The sequence below is a fragment of the Canis lupus genome, chromosome X, assembly GCF_011100685.1.
Source record: "Canis lupus familiaris isolate Mischka breed German Shepherd chromosome X, alternate assembly UU_Cfam_GSD_1.0, whole genome shotgun sequence".
Lineage (NCBI taxonomy): Eukaryota > Metazoa > Chordata > Mammalia > Carnivora > Canidae > Canis > Canis lupus.
The window spans coordinates 64,046,271-64,060,018 of record NC_049260.1 but is presented as its reverse complement, the minus strand read 5'-3'; positions in this window follow the sequence as shown (position 1 = coordinate 64,060,018).

Below are 13,748 nucleotides of genomic sequence, written 5' to 3'. Positions count from 1 at the left end.
CAGTATTTTTGATCTTGTCTCTAGATTTTCTGAAGTAAAATCTCCTAGAGTGGACCCCAGGTGCGTGCATTTTAAAATTTCCAGGATTATTACATTTATCTGCTAAGTTTGGGCACTACTAATCTGTCTCTAGTTATTTTCCAAGTGAAAATACATGAGAAAGTAAGTAAGCCTTTTTTCTTCAGAATATACTAACAAAATATAGAGAAGAATATTAAAGGGTGGGAAACAGATCATAATTTAATTCCATAATTTAATTCCACAAAACTAAGTAATTATATAAGTCTTCTTGTTATATCATATTTTTTGCCTTTCTTGCATTTATATTCTTCCTAAGAAGGTAGGATATTTTATTATTCAGGTAAAGTGTAAAAAGCGTGAGCACTATTGATTGGTTTTCATTTTTGCTTTGTTTTTATGCTCCATCTGTGGGCTAAAAGAAGTTAATTTGCCACAGGAAGTCAATCTACTCCATCATTGGTACTACAATCTAAAGCTGACATGACTTCAAATGCCAGGTCTTAATGACAAAATCAATATGCAATGTTTGAATTTGTGGAATTTATTCAAATGCTTTAATTCTTTAATCTCCAAAAGAAAGTATAGTACAGATGTTCAAAGAGTGAAACTCAGGATTATCTACATTATTATCACCCTCTGTAACCAGACTTCATAGATTGGACAGGATCTGGTTTTCTATTGATTGCATTTTTACAAACCTCTCAACTCTCTTGAAAGTACTGTGCCCTAGAAAAATGGGTAGTAGTTGAAGCAAGATACAGCTGAGTTTTTATTATAGTTTACTAATATTTTTATCCTTAAAAACATGTTTTATTATATGCTACATTTCAGTTTTCAAACTTGTTTATTTTTTTAATAATCTCTATACCCAGTGTGGGGCTTGAATTTTGAACATGAGATCAAGAGTCGCATGCTCTTCTGACTGAGCTAGACAGGTGTCCTTCATGTGCTGTTTCAGAATGTTGAATCAAGAATTCCCCATTCTAAAGAAAATAGTGTGATTATATTTACAAAACTATTCCCAAGTTTTTCAAATGCATTAAAATCACAGTTTTGAAAATATAGATCTTGACTCATTCTTGATATTTTTTCAGTTACCCATATTAGATGTGTGGAAATTTTTGACCATAAGAACTGTTTGTTAAAAAAAAATTAAAATAAGAAATATTAAGAAACCATTTGCAAATCCTACAATTTTAACTGGCCTAAAACTGAAATAAGGGTCTTATATTATTAGTCTTTACCAAACATCCAAGTGGGATGCTGTGTCCAAACTACAATATAGGGATCCCTGGGTGGCGCAGCGGTTTGGCGCCTGCCTTTGGCCCAGGGCACGATCCTGGAGACCCGGGATTGAATCCCACGTCAGGCTCCCGGTGCATGGAGCCTGCTGTGGGCTGTGTCCCTCTGCCTGTGTCTCTGCCTCTCTCTCCCTCTCTCTCTGTATGACTATCATAAATAAATTTTAAAAAAACTACAATATAATGAAAGTTATGTACTAAAATATACAGAAAAAATACATTCTGTGTTTTGAAAATGCACTTATATAAAGCAAAATTTTAAAGAAAACATATTATGCAACATGTTCAACTGTTGATCAGGGTTCTTGATTGCAAATAACAGAAAGTCAACTCAAACTAAGTCCATTTTGAAAATTTCTAGGCATTCAGCCTACTTGACAAAGCAAAGTTCAGCTATACTTCTAGAGTAATGATTATGACTATAAAAAAGGGTCTGTAGGAAAGTGGCAACACTCATTCAAGCCACAAATTTTTTAAAAATTCAAAAAAATCTAAACAATAGATTGTGAGAATGCTTGCTTATCCTAGAAGTGAGAGATGGTGGATAAACAGTCATCTATTGTTTTGCTCTTGGCTGAACATTTATTGAAAATTTGTCACAATTATTTTGCTAGGTGCTTAACAATTTGAGTCAGAATATAAAATATATATATATATATATATATATATATATATATATATATATACCTTGTCTTGTAGGAGAGGCAACATTATACTAATAGAAAATTTTGAAATAAAAATATTATTTGACTATAAGTGGTACACAATGTTATATTAGTTTCAGGTGTATAACATAGTGATTCAACTTCTCTGTACATCATGCCATGCTCACCACAAATATAGCTACATCTGTCACCATACAACACTATTACAATACTGTTGACTATATTCCCTATGTTGTGCCTTTTTTTATCATGACTTATTCTATAACTGGAAGCCTGTATCTACCACTTTCTTTCACCCATTTTGTCCATCCTTCCACCCTCATTCCCTCTTGCTGCTATCAGTTTGTTCTGTATTTATAGTTCTGATTCTGCTTTTTGCTTGTTTATTCATTTGTTTTATTTTTTAGATTCCACATATGAATGGAATCATATGGTATTTCTTTTTTCAATCTGACTTATTTCACTTAGTGTAATATCCTTTAGGTCTATTCACATTATTGCAAATTGTTTCATTCTTTTTTATGGATGTGCTATATTTCTGTGTGAATATGTGTGTGTAAACTATATTCTTCATCAATTTACCTATAGATGGACACTTTAGGTTTCTTCCATATCTTGACTATTATCGATAATGCTTCAATAAACATAGGAATATTCATATATATATATTGAATATATATAGGAATATATATGTATTCGAATATATATATTTAAAATTATATATATAAATTCAAGTAAACATAGGAATATATATATTTGAATATATATACATATATATGTAGATATATATGTAGATATATATATTCAAATCAGTGTTTTCATTTTCTTTAGGTAAATGCCCAGTCATGGAATTACTGGATCATATGGTATTTTTATTTATTTTTAATTTTTTGAGGAACCTCACTACTGTTTTCCACAGAGGCTGTTCCAATTCACATTTCCAACAACAGTGTACATGGTTTCTTTTTTCTCCATATTTTCACCAACACTTGTTATTTCTTGCTTTTTGGATTATAGCCATTCTGACAAGTGTAAAGTGATCTCTCATTGTGGTTTTGATTTGCATTTTCCTGTTGATTAGTGATGCTGAACATCTTTTCATTTGTCTGTTGTTCATCTGTACGTCTTTGTTTTTTAGCTTTTAAACTAGAATTGTAGCTACATTTATCCATGGTTTCTGTATGTCTTTTATCAACATTTTATACTTTTCTTCATATGTTTCTTGTGATTTTTTGTTAGGATATTTTCTAAACATTTCATATTCTATCGATTTAATGTAATTGGGATACTTTCATAATTTATAACTAGTTAATGGATGGCAGATGATGCAAACCTGGTTTCTTACTGTTAGAGTAAGTGGTTACAGATAAACAAGGGGAAAACCAGGATGATTGATGTGATGCTGGGGATTAGAGTTAAGGACATCAGCATGAACTCCTACTTAGCCTAATATAAATACCAATGGATACATAAAGAAATATTTATAGATGTATGTACATAGTTAAATTAGTGTACATATTATCATTTATTTGCTTTGTCAATTGACAGGGAACAGAAGCAATGACTCCTCAGAGGCAATAGCACATCCAAAGCCATATTTATTTTCTAATGTAATTCTGCAATGAAAGGAACCAGGGTTCCTTGAATTAATTGCTGATTTTTCACTATATTACAGAATATATAGTATAATCTTGGAGCATATTTCAGAGTGAAAAAGTTATAATGCCCTAAAATAAACTCCACAACAATGGGTGTACATCAAATGTACACATCACTGACTGAAAGAGCTTCCAGTGACTAAAGCTGGAACAGTTTAACCAACAAAACTAATGAAGTAGTGTTGCATCATAACCTAAAGTATAAGTACTGATGAGTCCATGTTAATATAAATAAATTAAGTATAATTGACAAAGTTCCCATGTAGACAAATTTCAAATAAATTATACAGATATTTCATCCTTAAAGTGGTAGAGCAAAACTCCACACTCCTTAAGTGTGAATTTCACAGTGACTTCCTTCAAAATGTTACAGAACAAAAATGCCAACAGTGACTTCTTCAGTAATGAAGAAATGTGAAGAAAAAAGTATCATAGCCATGTGGCTAAGCTTAACATCAAGAGTGATAAGTTATATTGATAATATGGACCTTGATATGATGTGATGAAAATAGCACTTTATCTCTCACTCCTCCCCCAAAAAAATATTGCTAATTGAATCATAACAAGAACAGCAGATAAACCTCAATTAAAAGAAATACTACAGTGCCGTACCAGTTCTCAAAACTTTCAGTGTTATAAAAGACAAGGAAAGTCTGAGGAATTATCACAGCCAAAAGACCCTAATGTGACTACTAAATGTAATGTGGTAACCTATATGGGACACCATAACAGAAAAAAAAAAACATTAAATCAAAACCAGGGCAATCTGAATAAAGTATGGACTTTAGTTAATGATAATGTACCAATATTGGATCCTTAGTTGTGACAAATATACCAAACTAATGTAAATATCAATATGCTAGCAAAGTAACTGAGTGTAGGCTAGATGGGAACTCAGTATTATTTTCAAAACTTTCCTGCAAATCTAAGACTCTTCTAAAATAAAATATTTATTAACTAATAGTTGTGAAAATGGTCATATTTATCTTTTTACTGCATATCATGTAAATGACTTAGGTGTTTCTTTATTGAAGACTATATACACTTTGGGTTTCAGATACACAGTCTTTATAATGGTTAAAACATTTATTGTATTGTACATATTCTTTCAAATGTTGCTAAATTTTTCAGGAAAAGATTTTAAAATTTCCATATGCCTTTTCCAACGTCATAGTAATCATAATGGTAAATTACAGATCTAAGAGTGTATAAGCATATTGAGATAATTTTAGCTCTTGTGGCGTAAGTGGATTATAATCTTTTATTTTTATGACATATTTGCAAGCTACCATATTGAGAAAGCAACCTTAAATATTGCCCAAGTGAAGGTATTGAACAACTTTGTGTGTGAAGTGATTATTTTTAAGAGCTTTTATATGCCTGCACTTTAGTTTTGATAGCATGTACAAACACAAAACAGCTCATTTAAATTAAAGGCTGTGGCTAGAGTCAGTTCTAATTACATATATATATATATATATATATATATATAATTGGGAATATATGACATAAATTTCACTTTTTAAAATGTACAATTCATTTTTAGTGTATTAATAAGGTTATGCAATGATAATCTCTCTCTAAATCCAGAATATTTTGTCTCTCGGCAAGAAGCCCAATGGACATTTCCCCAAAATTACCCAATCCTGTTTATTACTAATCTAATTTCTATTTCCATGGACTTTCTATTCTATACAGTCCCAGGAAAATGGCATAACACAAGGTGCTGCCATTTGTGACTCACTTTTTCACTTCCTAATGTTTATGAGGTCCATTCATGTAGCCTTTGTCAGTATTTATTTTTTATGACTGAATTGTCATTGTATAGATATACCACATTTTGGTTTTCAATTTCTCAGTTAATGGACTTTTGGATTGTCTCCATTTTGGGGCTATTATGAATAACATTACTATGAACACTGTTTTACAAGTTTTTGTGTGAATAAGTGTTCTTATTCCTGAGAATAAGTGATATATTCCTGAGAGAACAATAGTTCAGTCATATATGAACTCTATCTTTAACTATTAGAGGAACTTTCAGTTTTCTAAGGTGATCACCCAATTTTATATTCCCAGACAACTCAGAGTTCCAATTTCTTCACATCTTTGCCAAAACTTGTGATTGTGTAATTTTTTATTATAGCCATCCTAGTGTGTGTGAAGTGATATTACATCATGGTTTTGATTTTCATTTCCAGATGACTAGCAATATTGAGTATTTTTTCATATGAATTTTGGTTATTTGCATATCTTTTGAAGGACATTCTACTGAAATCCTTTTTCCATTTTTCATTGGATTATGTCTGTTTTTGAATTGTAAGAGTTGAATATGTATACTAAATACTAGGCCCTTTTTATGCATATGGTTTGAAAAGATTTTCTCCCATTCTGTTGGTTGTTTTATTTATTTTTTATTTTTTAAAGATTTTATTTATTAGAGACAGAGAGAGAGAGGCAGGGACACAGGCAGAAGGAGAAACAGGCTCCATGCAGGGAGCCTGACATGGGACTCGGTCCGGGGTCTCCAGGATCACGCCCTGGGCTGAAGGCAGTGCTAAATCACTAAGCCACTGGGGCTGCCCTGTTGATTGTTTTAATACTTCCTTTGTAGAAGTGGTTCTTCTCTTCTAATAGAGATGATTTATTTACTAATCTCAGAGCATGTGTTGAAGTGGGAGGGATCATTGGAAGAACTCTCCAAGAACAAAAGAACTGGCTGGCACCATTTCCATCACCCACCCTCCAGCCTAGATACAAGACCTACAGGAACCAGGTCAACACAACACCCTCCACCTAGCTGGCAAATAGTGTACCCCATCCTCTTATTCTCCAATAAAAATGCCTCCTCAATCAAAGCCTAGACAGTATTTTTCCCAGGTGGCTGCATGTTTTCTCCCACAGGGGATCAGCATAGGCCTTACTATACTGTGAGCCCTGCCTCTTCATTCTTTTGTGGCCCCACCCCTCCCAAATACAACCTTGGCCAGAGTCAATACAAAGCAGTTCCACAAGCTTTGCAGTGCTAAACAGCCCCAGAAGAGTCCAGCACCACTCCAAAGTGACTCCTACTCCAGGGAGGAAGGAAAAAACCACATACCACGCCAACTGTGGCCCCATCAGTGGGTTGAGGACAGAATCATGTCTGACTGTAAGCCTCCTTTACCAATAAAAGCTCCTAAAGGAGAAAAAAAGGAAATCATCCTTCAGTTCTTTGTTATTGAATCACTGGCAAACATGTAATATGACAATTAAAATCCAATGAAACCTAAGATTAGCCAACTTACAATACAGGGACCAAACACTACCAAAAACAATAAAAGACTGCCATTGCGGATGACTAAGCTGAAGGAAAACATTGTTCACCTACAACATTAGGGTGTACAAAGCACACATAAGACACACCATTGAAGCACAAATTTCTGGTGAACAGGGAACATCGAACTGCAGAGCACTAAAGGGTCTCTTATTAATGAGGCCACTACTTTCAACAGCATGATATGTAGCTGACTTTAAGACATAGAAACAGAAGCAGAAGGTTATACATAATAAGGATATACAAAGGAATGTGTTCCAAATAAAAGAACAGGACAAAATAAGAGCAACTGAGCAAAACAGAATGGAGATAAGTAAAATACCTGAGAGCATATTTAAAGTAATGATCATAAAGATACTCTCTGGACTTGAGAAAAGATTGGAGGACCTCAGTGAAACTCATAGCAAAGATATAGAAAACATAGAGAAGAATGACTCACAGATAAAGGACTCAATAACTGAAATTAAAAATACACTAGGTAGGATAAATAGTAGACAAGAAGAAGAGAAAAAATGAAGTGACCTAGAGGACAGTAGATGAAAGAAACCATGCTGAACAAGAAAGAGAAAAATAATAATAAAAAATGGAAATAGACTAAGGAAATTTAGTGATACCATCAAGCATAATAGCATTTTCATTATAGGGATCCCAGAAGGAGAAAGTAGAGGAAGGGGATAAAAAAGTGTATTTGAAGAAATGATAGCTGAAAACTTCCCTAATCTAGGGAAGAAGACAGAAATTCAGATTCAGAAAGCACAGAGAGCACCCAACAATATTAACTCAAAGAGGTCCTCAGCAAGACAAATAGTAATTAAAATGGCAAAAAGTAGTGATAGTGATAAAATGTTAAAAGCGGCAAGAGAAAACAGTTACATTCAAGGAAAAATGCCTAAGAAAATCAATTGAATTTTCAGCAGAAACTTTGCAGCTCAGAATAGAGTGGCATGATATATTCACAGTACTGAAAGAAAAAACAAAAACAAAAACCTTACAACCAAGAAAACTCTATCCACCAGTCTCATTCAGAATAAAAGAAGGGATGGTTTCCTAGACAAACAAGAGTTAAAGGAATTCATGACCATTAAACCAACCCTACAAGAAATGTTAGAGTGAACTTTTTGAGTGGAAAGGAAAGACTGTAAGTACGAGTACAAAAAGTAAGAAGAAAACAAACAAAAACAACTTCCCCCCCAAAAAGACAGTACAATTAAGTATATCTATAAAAATCAGTAAAAGGTTTTCCAAAATAAAAGGATGTAAAGTACAACACACTATACCAAAAATCTGGGGGTAGGTGAGTAGAGAATGGCTTCAAACTTAAGCAACCATTAACTTAATATAGAACATTATATACATAAGACCACACACACACACACACAATTTGTAGCCATATATCAAAAATATTCATCACATTATGCCATTCCCAGCCCTGTACCCCCACCTGCCCTGATGCATAGTCTGCAGCTGCTGCAGTGCACTGAGGAATCCAGCATAGGACTGGTGGCCCAGTGCAAGTTTTTCTAACACCACTACCCTGCTCCTAATTTCCCCATCAGGCATGACCCAGAGAGCAGAAATGGCTGGGTCCCATCAACAACACAAATAGCAAACACAGCAAATGACAAGCAGAGACAGTGCAGATGATTGCATTGAAAGGAAACATGATTCAGATATAATGTTAGGGCATAAACAACACTTATTAGATATTCTCCTGGCATGCCAGTTTCTGATGAATAGAGGACACTGTACTGTAGGGCACTCCAGGATCTCTTCTTTGTAAAGTCACCATGTTCAATAGTAGAAGGCCTAGCTGACTTTATTAACACATAGACACAAGAACAGCAGCCAAAATGAAGAGACAGAGAAATTGAACCCAAACGAAAGAACAGGATAAGGCCATGGCCACATATCTAAGCAAAACAGATATAAATAATATGCTGGATAGAAAATTTGAAGCAATGATCATAAGGATACATACTGGACATGAGAAAAGAGCAAAAGACATCTGCGAGATCATTAACACAGAGATAAAGAATAACATAGCAGAGATAAAAGGCTAAACAAATGAAATCAGAAACACACTTGATAAAATGAACAGCACAATGGAAGACACAGAGGAACAAATAAGTAATCTAAATTGCAGTGTAAAGGAAAACACTCAAGATGAACAAAAGAGAAAAAAGAATTATGCAAAACAATAATAGAGTTATAGAACTCAGTGATTCCATCAAACAATAATATTTATATTATAGGAATCACAGAAGAAAAAGAGAACATGGGGTAGAGAATTTATTTGAAAAAATAATAGCTGAAAAATGCCCTAATCTGAGGAAGGAAATCAACATTTATATCCAGGAGTCACAAAGAACTTAAATCAAAATCAACAAAATCAGACCCACAACAAGACATATCGTAATTAAATTGAAAAACATAGTAATAAAGAAAAAAAACTCCAAAGGACCAAGAGAAAAGAAGACAGCAACTTACATGAGAAAACCCATAAGGTTGGCTGCAGATCTTACAACAAAAATTTAGCAAGCCAGAAGGGAGTGACATAATATATTCATAGTGCTGAATGGGAAGAGTCTGTAACCAAGAATACTGTATTCAGCAAGACTATCACTCAGAATAGGAGAAATATTTTCCCAGAAAAAGAAAACTAAAAGAGTTAATGACCATTAAACTAGCCCTGCAAACAATATGAAAAGGGAATATTTGAGTGGAAAGGAGAGAGCAAAAGTGACAGTAAAAAGATAAAAAACACAAGCAGTAAAAAAAATATTTCTATATAAAATCAGTTAAGTAACTCACAAAATAAAAGGATAGAAAATATAACAGAGACCTAAAACAAGGGAAGATATTCAAACCTAAATAACCATCAAATTAATATAGACTACAATATGTAGACGAGGTTCTATACAAAGCTAATGGTAGCCATATATTAAAAACCACTAATAGATATGCAAAGAATGAAGAGAAATAAATCCAAATATATCACTAAGGAAAACCAGCAAACCATGAAAAAACAAAAGAAAGAATAAGAAAATATTCAGATATAATATTATAGTAAATATATCAATAATTACTTTGAATATAAATGGATGAAATTCTGTAATCAAAAGACATATGGTGACAGAATGGATTTTTTAAAAAATCATCTATACCCTGCCCATAAGAGAGTAATTCTACGCCTAAAAACACCTGCAGAGTGAAAGTGAAGAGAAGAAACATCTATTATACAAATTGATTTTAAAAGAAAGCCAGAGTAAGAATACTTGTATTAGACAAAACAGACTTTGAAGCAAAGACTAGGGACACTTGGGTGGCTCAGCAGTTGAGCATCTGCCTTTGGCTCAAGGCATGATCCCGAGGTCCCAGGATTGAGTCCCACATCAGTCTTCCTGCATGGAGCCTGCTTCTCCCTCTGCCTATGTCTCTGCCCCCCTCTCTCTGTGTGTGTCTCTCATGAATAAATAAATAAAATCTTAAAAAAATAAATAAAATCTTTTAAAATAACAAAATAAATTAAAAAATAAAACAAAGACTGTAAGAAGAGACAAAGAAGGACACTGTATAATAACAAAGGAGACATCCAACAAGAAGATATAACAATTGTAAATATTTATGCACCCAATGAAGGAGCACTGAAATACATACAACAGTTAATAACAGACACAAAGGAATAAATTGATAATAATAAAATAAAACTAGGAGACTCTAACAACTCACTTACATCAATGGATAGATGATCTTGTTCCTAAATAGAAAAGGAACAAGGAAACAATGACTTTGAATGGGAAACTAGACCAGATAGATTTAACAGATATATTCGGAACATTTCATTTTGAAAGAGAAAAAAATGCATATTCTTTTCAAATGCCCATGGAACATTCTCCAGACTAGATCACATATTAGCCCACAAAATAAACCTCAACATATTCAAGACCAAAATCATACCAATCATTTGTATTGACTAGAACATTATGAAACTGAAAGTCAATCAGAAAAATAAAATCTGGAAAAAAAAGAAAAAGAAAATCTGGAGGGACCACAAATACATCGTGGTCCATAAACAACATGCTACTAAAAGATGCAAGGGTCAATCAAGAAACAAAGAAGAATTAAATAAGTACTGGAAATACATGAAACTGAAAACAAAATGGCCCAAAATCATTGTGATGCAACAAAAATGGTTCCAGTAGGGAAGTACATAGCAATACAGGCCCACCTCAAGAATCAAGAAAATCTCAAATAAATGAGATAATCTGGAGGGAATTAAATGGCAGGGAACCTGAGACTGCATCATCACTTGGACACAGCTAAATCAGCATCCAATCATTTTGAATATCCAGGAAATCAATCTGAGGATTAAGAGAACAATCTACACAATGAGAAGAGAATATGGCAGGTACAAAGTGTGGAGATGTGAATTGGGGTGAGAAAAGCTGCAGCACCACAGATGGGAGGGAGCCCTTTCTGCAGAGAAAGGAGATGAAAAGAGAGGGGGGGAGAGAAGAGTGCATTGGGTTTGTACAAGAAAAACACTTCCCCCAAAACCATTGCCTGGGGAGTGGGGAGGAACCCGGTATGACAATTTTTCAAGCAGCAGAGCTCAAATTCTGAGGTTTTGGACATCTGCTTTACTTGCCAGAGTCAAGCTGAGCGGAATGCAGTGCTACTGGGGAGAGGATGGGCAGAGACCTGATTTGAAGATCCCATGGTTTACACCAAGAGAGAGAACATTATCCTTCCTGGAGGAAGAGGGTATATTGCCTCTCCAAGGACAAAAGACCTGGTGGTCACCACTGAGCGGCCATTCATTGGGAGGGGGCAGTAGCATGTATAGAGGGCAAATTGGTCACTGCTTTTCACCATGCTCCACCAGAAACTCCAAGCACCCACGTGGCATATGACTGCTTTACTGAGATGAAATGGCAACGGACTCAGTATGACTAGGCTCTTCAACAGAGAAGTGGAGTGGGTCTATGCTGTAGTGGGTTCTTTAAGATTTGAAGTTTTGAATCCCAGTCACATGCTAGAGATAATACAAAGGAAATATGGCACCAGGTGGGCCAATTGCCTGGGCACAGACAGGGGGAGGAGAAGGATCTGACAGAAGCTTGAAACACAAGTAATACCTTTTGCTTTTCCGTGAGGCATTCCTGAACACTGCAGGCATGAGCTCCACTCTCCAGGGAAAAGAAAGATGGGTGATATCATTTTAGCCCCACCCACCAACAAGGTTGGAAATCACTAAAGCAACACAGGACATCCCATAGTGGTTGGAGCCCCTTACACTAAACCCCACTCTCCTGCACTCTGCAGGTACATCTCTAGTAGGACAGGTCTGACTGTGAACCAATATAGCAGATAGCTCTCCCAGAAGGCCAGCATAAACCCCCAGCTGCTCCAAGTCTACTGATCAGAGTGCTCCAAAGTGTCAGCTTCAGTTCTTATAGAAATAGGACCAGGCTCTTTTCTTTTCTTTCCTTTGGAATGAGGCTTATAATTGTTTTTTTTTTTTTTCATTTCCTCTTGTCTCTCTGTCTTCTTTTTAAAGATTTTATTTGGGATCCCTGGGTGGCGCAGCAGTTTAGCGCCTGCCTTTGGCCCAGGGTGTGATCCTGGAAGCCCGGGATGGAATCCCACATCGGGCTCCCGGTGCATGGGGCCTGCTTCTCCCTCTGCCTGTGTCTCTGCCTCTCTCTCTGTGACTATCATAAATAAATAAATAAAATTTTTAATAAATAAATAAATAAAGATTTTATTTATTTACTCATGAGAAACAGAGAGAGAGGCAGAGACATAGGCAGAGGGAGAAGCAGGCTCACTGCGAAGAGTCTGATATGGGACTCCATGCCTTGGCTGGGATCACACCCTGAGCCAAAGGCAGATGCTCAGCCGAGGATCCACGCAGGCATCCCTCTTTTTTTATTTTTATATCTTTTGATAAGGATTCTCCTTTTTAATTTTTTTTTTCATATTTGGAATATGGGTTGCAGTTTTTTGTTTGTCTTGATTTTATTGTTCCTTTTCTCTTATTGTGGATCAGGCTATTTTTTTTTAACTGGGCATATTTTAACAAACAAATCAAAGCACACATAGTTAAAGGTCCAAACACTCTCCATCTCAAGCAAAGAAGAACTCTGCAGAAGACTCATCTGTGGGAGAGAGCAGCCAAAACACAACAGCAGAGTGCACACAGCATACACCAGAAAGAGTTTCTGCAGCTCCAGGTCCTTTAGAACATAGAAGCCTTTCTTAATATAACATTAGTCTCAGGAGCAGGAAGTATAAAATCATTCCTAATACATAAAAGACAGAAACCTAGATAAACTGACAAGATGGAGTAATTATCCCAAAAAGAAAGATCAAGAAGAAATTGCAGCCAGAGATTCACTCAAAAAAGATATGAACAATATATCTGAACACTAATTTAGAACAATAGTCATAAGAATACTAGCTGAGATTGAAAGAAACAGACACCACAGAAACCCTGGCTGTAGATATAAAAGACCTAAAAACTTGGAACGCCTGTGTGGCTCAGCGGTTGAGTGCCTGCCTTCAGCCCACTGAGTGATCCTGGAGTCCCGGGATTGAGTCCCATATCAGGCTCCCTGCATGGAGCCTGCTTCTCCATCTGCCTGTGTCTCTGCCCCTCTCTGTGTGTGTCTCTCATGAATAAATAAATAAAATATTTGAAGAAAAGCAAAAAAATAAAAGACCTAAAAAAAAGTCAGGTAAAAAAAAAAGTCAAGTCAAAATAAAAAATGCTGGAGCTGAGATGTAA